An 11,945-nucleotide genomic window follows, 5' to 3' on the forward strand; every position below is an offset into this window, starting at 1 on the left:
CATAATGGCGTCATAATTATGCAATTTATTTGTATAATAAGGCATGGAGTAATCATATCTAAAGAAGGGGGTCATGTTCACTGATGTTAGTAGTCACAAAGGTCGTTTCGCGAGTAAATGCATTCTGTTTCTCGCTAAATTCACATAGTCAAAATCACGTTCTCTCGTACACGTGTAATACATTGTACACTTAGTTTTAAAGAAATCAATGCATGACGCGGCCCACCTCTCTTACAGATCATACTGGACCCAGTCCAGGCTCCATCAGAGCAGGTCCTTTTGGTGCTGCCGGAGGTGTGAGTGTATGAGGGTAGGCATCTGTAGAAACACGTTGCCCCTTCGGTGTAGGGAGACTCACAGCCGTACTTGTATGTGTGCCACGGCGTTGATGCACAAGGGCAATATCTGCGGGCACTATCTGGCGGAGGTAATAATAATAATAAAAACAAGACTGGCAATGAAAACATACATGGCCATGGTGACAGTGGTTGCTGTTAGGGTTATTGTTTGCATGACACTGCCATGATTTAATGATTTTGAGGAAGCCTGTTACACCCCCCCCCCCCCCTCGAGTGTATAGTGAACGGTCCCCGGGGTCACAGAAAGTACAAGTAGGGCATCAGCAGACAGGTTCTCCCAAGAGTTTCCAGGAATGTGGGCATGTCAACAAACAGAGCTGGGAGACATTCCTGTGGACATACATTCCATTCCTGTGGACAAAATGCCTGTACGATTCCTAGGAATTCTTGCGAATTGCACACAATACTGTACCATTAGGCTCCTCCCTGAGACGTCGCCAAAAACAGCATTCGAAAGACGGTTAGTCTGCTACCAGACATCTCAGGCTTTCTTAAACCCTATTCAGGCCGGACGTTTTTGGTAATGTTGGGACGGGGATGTGGCTGAGGCCCGCCCCATCGAACTCAACAACTACTTATCGTAGGATCTAGTCACCATTATTAGAAGATGGTTTAGTAGTGAAATTGAATAATTACAAAATTAACCCTCAAACACCCGAACGGGGTACATTTGGACCCCAGACGTATATTTTTATGTGCTATTTGAAATTTTTTGATTCGAAAAAAATTCCTCCTGTGACTTTGTCAATAAAACTCTTCTTCAAGTTCTCCTAAATTTTTTTGGAGATCGGCACAAATTTGTAAAAATAACAACGGGAAGTCTGATGTAAGACCGTCTGGAGTCCAAACGGACCCCAGCCATATTTGCACTTTCCTACACACGAAATTGTTCGAATGTCCTCAATATGTCTTCAAGGAAGCATTATTGCTTTGATATTATGCAGTTTGCCATGTAACCTCAACCTCAGGAATTATTTCATCACGTTTTCAGAGGTTATGACCTTTGTTAATCATATGAGGTCAAAGGTCAACCCCATATTTATGCCTGCAGGCTTCATCCTATTTTTGCATAAACTGTAATAATGAGCGGAAAGGTCGGGTGTTTGAGGGTTAAATATTAAAAATGAGTTTCAATCATTTTGAAACAGTACAGTAAAATGAAACTTTCTGTCTTTGACCCCCCATGATTGTCAATTGCAATATTTTCTAACCAAAAAAATGGAGACTATCTAAGATATTCTGTCGTGACTAGGCTTAACACATAACGAATTTGTATCTATTTATTTGTCTATCTTTAAGGCTTAAATTGTCTTGACTTCTTTGTTTAAGTGTTTACAAGTGACTCAAGGCCATATCGGTTGTATAACTTTCGATCGTCTTAATTTTATCGTGTCCCGTCAAGCAACTTTACTTTGTTTTATGTACAAAACGTACATGTATTAGGTAAAGATTGATAAAACACAGGGGTGCCAGATTATACACTGCAATTTTACGGAATACAGTGCAATCGTATTAGTTATAAAGTGCAACTTGACGGAATACAGTGCAATTTTACTAGTGACGTTGAATCACGTGACTTGGACCCAGCTTTTCCTGCTTTCTCAGTTTCAAGATGGCGGACGCCGCTGACTCAAATACTTTATTTTTTATTTTATTTTATTTTATTCACATGGATTGTTGAGCATTGGATAGGAAGCACTTGTTGTGCTTATGTAAATCCGCTGCTCATAAAACATAATGCAAATGTAAACATAAAGATGACATAAAGTATAGCATTAACATAAAATGAAAGTGGCTGGCGCACCAATACCTAGCATAACATTATTGAGATTGGTCAAATCTTCCAGAGTGGTGGATATGGTTAAACACAATATCAAAGATACGGCAGTTGGTAGGGTAAGGGAGGCTGGGGCTACCTGTAAGAAGTAAAGTACGTAATGTGGCGTCATTTACGTTGAGTGGGTCGGAAGGAAGTATGTTTTCAAGATGAAGGCAAGATATGGATAACAACATTTTGGTCCTTTCAGTATTATAACATTTGCAGTGTAATAAATAGTGTTCTGGTGTCTCATTTGGATGCCCACATTTGCACTCGGGACTACTAATACAGTGATGCTGGAATAGGTGGTAGTTCAGCTGGCTGAAACCAAGCCTGAGTCTGGTAAGGTGAGTCACATGGTGTCCGTGGCCGTGAGAGTAGTGGGGTTATCTGGGCATGCTATCAAAGCAAGACTCTAATTCATTTTTGAATGCACGAATGGATGGGGATTCTTTGGCGGTCTGGGGTAACTTGTTCCAAGAGAAAACAGCAGAAGGCAAGAAAGATTTTTTTGTACTTTTCAGTTCTGATGGTAAGAGGGAGATAATTCTGGTCAGTACGCAGGCCATAAGGGGTGGAATCACGGATAAGTGGGGGAACCAAGGCTTGTAGATATTTGGGAACTAAGCCATTGGCCATTTTATAAAAGTGAACAAGTTTGAACTTTTCGCGTCTGTTGGCAAGTGTTTCCCAACCGACGTTAAACCGCTTTTTTTGCTTCAGAAACGATACATCAGGATAGCGTCAAAAGTTTCATTCACTTTCCCTACTGCACCATTGTTTAAAAAGCTCAAAATACTGTCCATAAATGACATAAATAAACTACAAACAAGTCTTTTAATGTACAAGATAATGAATAAATGTCCTTGCCTTCCTGAAACCTTCCACGACACCTACACCTTCTTATTAAACTCAGACATCCACAACCACTTTACACGTCAATGCAATTATTTAAGGCCATCCAATGCGAAATCGAATCTTCGTCAATTTACAATCACGTACAGAGGCCCAACAATTTGGAACAACCTAAGCAGAACTTTACAAATTAGTCCTTCCGTCACCATTTTCAAAAATCATACTAAAGCAACTTTCATAAATAACCCCACACATTCTTAATTTTTGTTTAAGTTTCCTTGTTTACTACTTTTCATTACTACTTTTCATTATTGTAGATAGTATTGTATCGTATTGTATTTTATTGTTTTGTTTCACTTACCCGTTACCTAGTAAGTTATTTCTTATTTATCCGATTAATTTGAATTGTAAATTAAGTTATGAAGGGAGGCCTCCTCATAAGCATTTTATGCTTCCGGCCTCCCTGCACTGTCACATTTCATTTATATTTTCTTGTGTCTGTATTTTGTTTTAAAGTGCGAATAAAAACTGAAACTGAAAACTGAAACTGAAACGTCACATAGAATGCGGTGGTGATTCGTCCCTCTCATTGCGCCTGTGCAAGCCCGGGCAGCGGACACCTGGACTGACTCAAGGAGGTCTGAATCCTTCATAAGAACACCACACCAGGCAACATTGGCGTACTCAAGTAAAGGACGTATCATGGCTTTGTACAAGATTTCAAGCGCTCAAATACTTTTGTCTTTTTCGAGCGAATTCGAAATGATCCCTGTGTAGTAACAATTCCCCGTGTGTAGTATGTAGTGATTTGACCAAAGGTCTATCTATGAGAAAGATCCAAATTCGCTCGAAAAACACAGAAAGACGTGAGTACGCTCCGTCAGCGGCGTCCCGGAAAGCCGGGCCCAGGTTACGTCATCAGTAAAATTGCACTGTATTCCGTAGAATTGCACTGTATACTAATACGATTGCACTGTATCCCGTAAAATCGCACTGTATACTTATACGATTGCACTGTATCCCGTAAAATTGCACTGTATCCCGTAAAATTGTACTGTATACTAGTAAACTTGCACTGTATTCCGTAAAATTACACTGTATACTAGTAAACTTGCACTGTATACCGTAAAATTGCAATGTATTCTGTAAAATTGCACTGTATACTAGTAAACTTGCACTGTATACTGTAAAATTGCACTGTATACTCTGGCACCCCTGAAACAGCCATGCCCTCACCAGTACGACGACGACGACGGCGGCTCCACCACCATGCATCTGACTCCAGAACAAGTGCAGATATCAGAAGAAGAAGGGGCAAGCAACACGTATACAGCAACCTGGAAAATAGAGTTTCATTAAATCCAAGTTTCTTGATAACGTTTTCTTCCCACTTGATACTGTAATTTAAAAGGAAACAGCGCCCAGAAATTTGGGTTCTTTTGGCACTTGGAATTAAACTATCAATTTTGTCTGGTATGGTTGATGCACGGTATGGGATACGGGAATACACACAAAGACTACGTCCCCCCATATCTTGAAACGGATCTACTTTTTCTATATCTAAGCGAGAGCGTAACATGACATTTCCTAGCCGTTACTATAAAGATTTAAACCGGTTGTATAGCGTGTAGTGAAATGTAGACAGTTGATTTTTATTCTGAGGCACCTGGAATCCATCCGTGAACGCTTTATCTCCTCTCCGTTCCTCCGCTCTGCCTTCAGCAGGCAGGGCGGATCCTCCGGAGGAACGGAGCGGAGATAAAGCGTTCACGGATGGATTCCAGGCTACCGTTATGATTTATTATACCGGTGCTCGCTTTGTAACCGGGAGGTCGTGAGTTCAAACCCCGGCCGGGACATACCAAAGACGTTCAAAATGGTATACACTTCTTTCTCTGCTTAGCACACAGCACATATGAGAAAGAGTGTGGGAAGGTCTAACACACAGCACTATCACACAGCGGACTAGCCCCCTGCTGTAGTGCCTTGTACAACTGTTAGTCGCTCAAGGGCTACAGAAGTAGAGATCGGCACCACCCCTATGCCCTGCATAGAGTGGAACGGATCCCATACTGGCTGACAGTCAAACATGTGTACATGAGTCGAGCTAAATTTAACATCAATCATTCCTATAAAGAATCCATACTGCCTACAAGTCAAATCCCACGATGCAGTGTAATAGACGATGGGTTAGGGTGTAAAACTCCAGGATTATTTTATTACAAAACGTTTAGGAAATACAAGCCAATAACATCGCTAGTGAAGATCGTTCTATACCCTCAAAAATTATACTATCACTAGTATTAGTTGTGCGCAAGTAATTGCTATGATTAGGACAATACTTACTAGATGGGTGTCGTATTTGTAGAACATACTATTATTAATCATTTAATTTTTTACACATGGTGAAGAAAATAAACCCATATAAATATAATAACTTCTTCTGAATAATCCTTTTCGTGTTTTCAAAAAAAACATGAAGCCTAATTGTTAAGATCCGGTCCGCAAAACAACTTGTTACTGTGTCTATTCGCACGGAAAAATACCACGGGGCATGGCTCTGCTGACGTTTTGACAGTGATACAGTACACTATTTATACATCACTAAATGAGAAAAAAACTGTTTAAGGTCATTGTTTCAGCAAAGAGAACCTTGCTAGAAGAATATGAAGGTCTTCCTAAAGATGAAGCCTTTGTCACAAATAGCCCATTATGACACACGAACGATGCCGAACTCCTCCTAATCATGATTAGTTTTGGTCGGCAGAAAGGTCGGCTGTGGGTGGCGGGTGTTGGGCAAGGTCGGCCTCTGCTCGACCCCGCCTGGCCCTGTAGAATGTTCCAAACTTTTCAAAACTATTGGGTCTGGACCAGTAAATGTGTAAGGGATGTTACGCTCTCACTTAGATATAGAAAAAGTACATCCGTTTCAAGATATGGGGGCAGGTGTGCATACCCATATCTCACACAGTGCATCAAACATGATACCAGACAAAAATGACAGTTTAAACATTTCGTTTATCCGGTTTGAAAAGATTCAACTGCTCTATTACTTTGTGTAAGGGATTAGTTTGGGACCGTTCGCAGTCAAATTTGACTTAAAGCGCCAGAGAACAAAGTCCTACGACCTCAAATATCAGAAAAGATAATGGTGCGTAAGTAATTCCCGAGATTTGGAAGATACTATGATTATCTCTTTTTTTATCCCCCATATCATTGCTATACATCGTACTATTCAGATAAAACATAGTTATTCATTCTTGCATGTCGAATACAATAAGCCCTTTTCTTCAACCACAGATTTTAAATCTAGCAGTAATCTTGAAGTAAACAAGATGGCCTGGTCAGATATGTTGTTGTCGTGCCTATTCACGTAGAAACATAGAGGGCCACCAAATGTCGTAAGGTTTGACTATGGTATGTTGGTATCTATAAGAATTTTCCATGGGTCGACTAGATTGAATTAAGGTAGCAGAACGTAAATCTTCAAGATTAGTACGTAAAAAAATCAAGGAGATCATGTGTAAGACGTTTCGCGCAACGGGGACAGAAAAGGTGAGCCGTTTGTCTTTACAGTTGACAGCGCAAAATAACGCCAATTCAAGATGATTTTCAACGCTTTCTTGCTTCTTAGAGTTCGAGCGGTGTAGTTAAACATTACGAGATATATGCCAGTAAGTGAACTTCAAATTACGTAGGAGTTTTGAGGGTTGCTATGGTATTGTCATTGCACACAGAGATACAAAATCAAAGACACGTATTCGTATTCGAAGAATTTTAGGATATTTGATCTACATACAGTAACAACAGAAAGAGGACATCAGGTAAGTTCGGGCGAAAGGAATTGAAACAGGTTCTTTAGACGGGAAGAGAAATCTAGCTATGCCAAATTACACCTAGACGTATCTAAAACAAGATCTAAAGCCTAGTGTTTTTTTGATTAAGAAAAAAAATGTCACTTACTTCATTTTGAAGACTTTCAGGAACAGGCTCGAGTACAATGTGTTTGTCAGATTGGGGTCGGAGCCTGCTTCTCCTCGCCTGGCGCCCAGTGTGCGATCAGGCAAGAAATGCCAGAGTTCGCGGCACACAGGGAGCCTTTGTACCACAATCACTTCCACCTCATAAACATGGCCAGATGCAAGCAGTACAAACTAATTGACCAGAAACTGCTATGTCTGTGTAAAAATGTGTCTCTAAATAAAACTTTGCCAAGTCGTTTTAGTCATGTTTTACGTATCCTGTTGTCTAATTACGTATACACGACTATTAGAACGTAGTATAAGTGCAAGTACACGTCTTTATTCCAATTATGTGGTATATAATACTGGAGGCGTAACAGATATATTTTGCATTTTTAGCCAGTAGTACACTATGGTTATAAACTACAGAGTCAAATGAGCACTTAATAGAACTCTCAACAACACAACTCCACTATATTAGTCAACATTTACTGGAGCCAATGCGATGAACTGGTGCGAAAGTAATCAGTGTTATGTTTGCCGTTGCAAAACCAGTTTGGGAGCTTAAGGACAAGACCTATGACCTTTGAACTGTACATACAGGCTGTGTCCTTGAAATAATTTCAGGTTCATTTGCTTCGATGTAAACATTGTACAAACCCAGTTGCTAGCGCTATATAAAGCCTAACTAAGTTCAACAATCTAGACTTTTGCTCCCTCCAGTTTGAACTTTAAAAATGTGGTTGTAAACGTTTAGGAAAAAGGGCCTGGCCCATAATCAACTGTTATTGTATGAGGCGTGACAATCTGTTCAAAATGTCACGGTGAGAGGGTTGATAGGCCCTCATGTAAATTGCCCCTTTACATAAGGGCCTATATAAATAACCCTCTCTAAACCGTGACGGTGGTAGATTGCGTGTTCCCGCCACTTTTGATGCACTCCTGACGTCATCACGCTTTTAAATTCCGGAGAGTCAGCGAGTGCATCACAGATCTAACGAAGGTTTTCGACTGAAAATTTATGGTGAATCCATTATTATATATTGTGTTTATTGACTTCTTCGTGTATTTTACACTAAACCAACAGCATTGTCATCAGCTTTTTTTCATAGACGCTGAATTGCGCATTTTATGCGTATTTACATTGCATATAAATTACTTTAAAACATCCATACAACTACATTATAGGAAATTAAAGAATATATAAAGGTTCTGAGTAAGCTAATATTGATGCAATAACTGACACTTGGAGATTTTAACAGGTATATTTGTTCTTTTGTTGGGAGAAAGCTTGAAATGTACAACTATGGATTCTAACAAATACAGATGTCAAACTTTCATTCCAAATCCCTAACTTGGTCGATTATCTTGCACTAGTTAAAAAGGAACTTTCAACAACCTTCTTAGCCAAACTGACTTGTATTAGAAGGTTGAAAAAAAACAACTGTTATGTAAAGAATATACATTGTAGATATTAATGTACTCCTGTGCGTCGCAAATTCTTAAAACAAAATTAACTCCTTTGATCTCTTCTAGTTCATTAATATTCACAAACGCGAGCTATCCGGCATGCGGGAAAATAAGTCTACGATATGCCAATGTGGAGCTTGTTTACGTGACTAAAGAAAAACGCTACCCAAAACAATACAGATGGCATAATATTCTGTCACTTGGTAATAATTTATAACACAAGTCAACGCCATATAGCGTTAACAAGCGTGCACTTTTTCTTAGTACAGTAGTAAAATAATAGGAAAATACACAATAATAAAGGGTTAATGCACCGCCCCGAGGTGTATATGGTGTCATAAATGCATGGTCAGCTGCTATAACCACCGAATAAACCACCGAGTGAGCGAAGCGAACAAGGTGGTTTATGAGGTGGTTATAGCAGCTGACCATGCATTTATGACACCATATACACCGAGGAAAAGGCGGTGCATTAACGTTATTATCATATAGCCTATCCAAACTGACACAATGAATCAACACAATTCCTGTTCAAAACATTAAACCTTTAATATTTACATAACAATACATTCCAAAATATTATAATCATGGTTTGTACTTTAAAATAAATATGGAGATCATTTTACAATAAATATAGTTTACAACTTTACACTTTAGAATTGTTTCTTTTGCAGCATTGCAACTGGCAACAGATCATTTTACAAGATTCTCTGAACAGCATGGCAACAAACAATCATGCTGTTTGTTTTTTAAACTTTAAGTTAAAGTGGAAGTAACATGGTACGTTAAAGTTCACATAACCGCTAAAAACATGCGACAACTGAGACATACATGTAGACTGCATATCGTAAAACCATTAAACCATCTAATGCAGCCAGCATGGTAACAAAGCATGTTGCGTAAGTACTTGCACTATAGTTGACTAGTAACTGTCTGATTCTCTGAACAGCGATGGACAACAAACAATCATACTGTTTTGTTAATTAAAGTGGAAGTAACATGGTCCGTTAAACTTCACATGGCCGCTAAAACATGCGACAACTAGGACATACATGTAGACTGCATTTAACCATTTAACCATCTACTTGAAGTGGAAGTAACATGGTCCGTTAAAGTTCACATGGCCGCTAAAAACATGCGACAACTGAGACATACATGTAGACTGCATATTGTACGAAGCCATTTCACCTGCTGCGGCACGTGGGTCTGGACCAACCTGCGAGTGCAACGTGGACTGAGGTTGGTGCGAAGCCGTCTCTCCTACTAGGGCTACTGCGGCACGTGGGTCTGGACCAACCTGAGAGTGCAACGTGGACTGCAGTCAGCTTCAGTTTATTAGTTTACCAGAGGTTACATCTCAGGTCATTTGACTTGCTTTCAGGTAGCTCTGGGACAACAAAATAATATACAATAGATACAAAATGGTGATACACAATAATAACAGTACATTGGTCTGGACCAACCTGAGAGTGCAACATGGACTGCGGTCTGTGCGAAGTCGTCTCTCCTACTGCGGCTACTGCGGCACGTGGGTCTGGACCAACCTGAGAGTGCAACATGGACTGCAGTCAGCTTCAGTTTATTTAGTTTACCAGAGGTTACATCTCAGGTCATTTGACTTGCTTTTCAGGTAGCTCTGGGACAACAAAATAATATACAATAGATACAAAATGGTGATACACAATAATAACAGTACATTGGTCTGGACCAACCTGAGAGTGCAACATGGACTGCAGTCTGTGCGAAGTCGTCTCTCCTACTGCGGCTACTGCGGCACGTGGGTCTGGTCCAACCTGAGAGTGCAACATGGACTGCGGTCTGTGCGAAGTCGTCTCTCCTCCTACTGCGGCTACTGCGGCACGTGGGTCTGGACCAACCTGAGAGTGCAACGTGGACTGCAGTCAGCTTCAGTTTATTTAGTTTACCAGAGGTTACATCTCAGGTCATTTGACTTGCTTTTCAGGTAGCTCTGGGACAACAAAATAATATACAATAGATACAAAATGGTGATACACAATAATAACAGTACATTGGTCTGGACCAACCTGAGAGTGCAACATGGACTGCGGTCTGTGCGAAGTCGTCTCTCCTACTGCGGCTACTGCGGCACGTGGGTCTGGTCCAACCTGAGAGTGCAACATGGACTGCAGTCAGCTTCAGTTTATTTAGTTTACCAGAGGTTACATCTCAGGTCATTTGACTTGCTTTTCAGGTAGCTCTGGGACAACAAATAATATACAATAGATACAAATGGTGATACACAATAATAACAGTACATTGGTCTGGACCAACCTGAGAGTGCAACATGGACTGCGGTCTGTGCGAAGTCGTCTCTCCTACTAGGGCTACTGCGGCACGTGGGTCTGGACCAACCTGAGAGTGCAACGTGGACTGCAGTCAGCTTCAGTTTATTTAGTTTACCAGAGGTTACATCTCAGGTCATTTGACTTGCTTTTCAGGTAGCTCTGGGACAACAAAATAATATACAACAGATACAAAATGGTGATACACAATAATAACAGTACATTGGTCTGGACCAACCTGAGAGTGCAACGTGGACTGCGGTCTGCCCGAAGACGTCTCTCCTACTGCGGCACGTGGGCCTGGAAGGTTGCCACATACTCCTTCAGAGTCACCTGTCTTGTCAGACGAGCCGAGAGCTGCCTCTAAAGCATTTGACATTCCCACTTTCTGACTCTCTGTTGAGTCGTGCGTGTATCTACGGATCGAGGACTCATTCCTGTGTCCAGATAGGCTCATTATAACTCTATTCTCGAAGCCGGCTTGGTCCAGCACCTGAATTGCAGTGACGCGAATGCAGTGGTTGGTGTAGTCTTGGCTCAGTCCTGCGGCTTGAGATATCTCTCTCATCATGAAGCCAATCTTGTTCACTCCTACTGGTTGAGCAAAGTACCACGGTGCACACGAGCCCGGTTTCCAATGTAGATTCGGCCGCTGAAACAGGAAAGGGCATTTTGCCTGCTGCAACTTACTACAGTACAGCTCAAAAGCCTGCACAGGGCAGGGACGTGCGTCGCTCAGACTTTCATAGAGTCTGGGTGTTGGTTGATCATCGTTTGGTAGGTCTCCGGGGTGGTTCTTTTGATGCTCATTGAACTTAAGTGTGTAATATCTTCTTCCTCCATCTGTTTTGGCAACAAAGTCACTGACCTTAAAGTTCCGCAGGTTTTCCCTCCCCGTCTGCACAGGTAGAACGCTATATAGAAGTACACGAGACGCTGAAGCGATACCGGACTGTTGACACTCAATGTCTTTGTCTCAAACATCTTCTGAATGTCAGTCAACAGGATAGGTTGGTGTGCTTTGGCAGTGTCCTTGCCCTCTCTTCTTAGCTTCTTTAACATTCCTGTGTACACGTTATTTGCTGCCTTGAATTCGGTGTCCTTCTAGGATGTTGTATTTGTCGATGGAAAGGGGTCCGTGTGAGATGACGGTGTATGGCAGCTCTTAGACATCCAT

The 11,945-nt window shown here is 41.1% G+C and overlaps 1 pseudogene; it reads right to left on the minus strand.

Annotated features, from left to right (window-relative positions):
- Nucleotides 1-9,442: 9,442 nt before the first annotated feature.
- Nucleotides 9,443-11,945, minus strand: part of LOC109464140 — a 2,767-nt pseudogene continuing 264 nt past the window's right edge.

Source organism: Branchiostoma belcheri, unplaced genomic scaffold (assembly GCF_001625305.1).
Source record: "Branchiostoma belcheri isolate BF01 breed outbred unplaced genomic scaffold, Haploidv18h27 scaffold133, whole genome shotgun sequence".
Taxonomy (NCBI): Eukaryota; Metazoa; Chordata; class Leptocardii; order Amphioxiformes; family Branchiostomatidae; genus Branchiostoma; species Branchiostoma belcheri.